The 1416-nt window shown below is 45.5% G+C and overlaps 1 protein-coding gene across 4 annotated transcripts in view; it reads left to right on the top strand.

Annotated features, from left to right (window-relative positions):
- Positions 1-1039, top strand: part of ccdc102a (coiled-coil domain containing 102A) — a 52083-nt gene extending 51044 nt beyond the window's left edge. For all 4 annotated transcript variants that reach the window (XM_086286637.1, XM_086286791.1, XM_086286715.1 and 1 more), the window contains exon 10: positions 1-1039. This exon is cut by the window's left edge and continues 2456 nt beyond it. The gene's annotated coding sequence lies outside the window, so the exon portion shown is untranslated.
- Positions 1040-1416: the final 377 nt, after the last annotated feature.

Genomic DNA, 1416 nt, shown 5'->3' with positions numbered 1-1416 from the left:
CGTAGGTAGCTGCAAAAAAAGCATTCCCAATGAGTGTTTCTGACACTGCACTAACAACAGGAGGGGGTGCTCTGGATTTTGAGGTGAAACGTCCCTCAGACGTCACAGTCTGGGAGCTGAAGCTTCCTGTAACGATGCAGTATTTAGCATTTTCATGTCGAGTGTCCAGATGCTGTGAGGGAGGATGGGAAGCTCTGAGGATGCGATCTGAGAACCAAACACTTCAGAAAGATCCACTCATGAAACAGTCACACGATGCCGCTGTGACAGCAATAAACCATTCATCCGTTCATCTTCCACCAGCCTCGCCTTCACTCTGCCTCGACTCTGATGCTGGAAGGGGACCAAGACATTTGTACTGACCAGGATTCTGTATTCCTGCTATTTATGTTGTTCTGGTTTAGTTTTTATAAATGATCTGTACCACCGTGTTTTCTATTAGCTCTATAAATGTCAGCTGTACATACGAACACGAGTCCCGTGTGTTTTTCCTCTGTGTGCGCTGTGATTTATTCATGAGTGGGTCACAGTAATCACCGCCTTTATTGCAGAACTCCGTAAAGCAGCCTCAGCTTTAGCTCCACACGGGCACTAATGTGACAGAAGTTAGCAGGGTCGAGGGCAAGTTCTGCACAGGACACGAACGAGCACCGTGAAAGGTCGTCAGCAGCACACCCGTCTGTGACGGAGCTTTCAGCAGCAGCATTTAGGAGTGATTGGGGGTCTTTTATTTTGAAATGAGCGCACATTTCTGTTCCGTTCCTGTGTCCGACTTCCTGTCCTCCTGGTTCCTCCGTCCGTGGCCTCATACCAAACAAGTCGTCTGTGTTAAAGTTGTCATGGTAACCATGTGTTGACTGCGACCATTGCTAACAACGTTGCAAACGATTGTTCCTTTTGTACAGTTTAGTTTCCGCCTCCATTTTTTTCCATAATAAACTTTTTTCAGTTTCTGTGAATATCATCATAACATCTTCATGAATGATGCATTTTTGACCACGTCTCACTCCAGAAATCCAACATGGCGGCAGCTGAAATGCTGTCATGAGGCCTGTGACATCATGATGTCTGCATCCATGTTTGATGCATGGCGAGTGTTTCTGCATCTAAAGGAGCCCGCTGAGGGTGTTCGGCTGGGCCAGGGGTCGATAACCTGCGGCTCCGCGTGGTTTGGGAAAATAAATTAGTAATAAACAAGTATTTAGCTGAAGTGTATTTTATTTATGTTAGTGCTTTTTTAACTTGTAGTTCTACATTGGAAGATTATTGTGATATAAAAATACAATTATATTAATTTTTCATCGCTCAAAATAAGCGTCACGCTCGCGGAAGCCGGTGTACCCGCCAAAACGCCGTGCACTTACCGAGACTTTCAACCCCAGGTAGGCCAGTTATGGATCTTTGGATCCTCATTAT

The sequence above is a fragment of the Aulonocara sp. 'chitande type north' Nkhata Bay genome, linkage group LG1, assembly GCF_057382095.1.
Source record: "Aulonocara sp. 'chitande type north' Nkhata Bay isolate Kocher_YH1m ecotype deep benthic linkage group LG1, A_spYH_male_GT1.1, whole genome shotgun sequence".
NCBI classification, from domain to species: domain Eukaryota; kingdom Metazoa; phylum Chordata; class Actinopteri; order Cichliformes; family Cichlidae; genus Aulonocara; species Aulonocara sp. 'chitande type north' Nkhata Bay.
The sequence above is the reverse complement of the archived record's forward strand: the minus strand, read 5'-3'. Positions and strand labels throughout refer to the sequence as shown.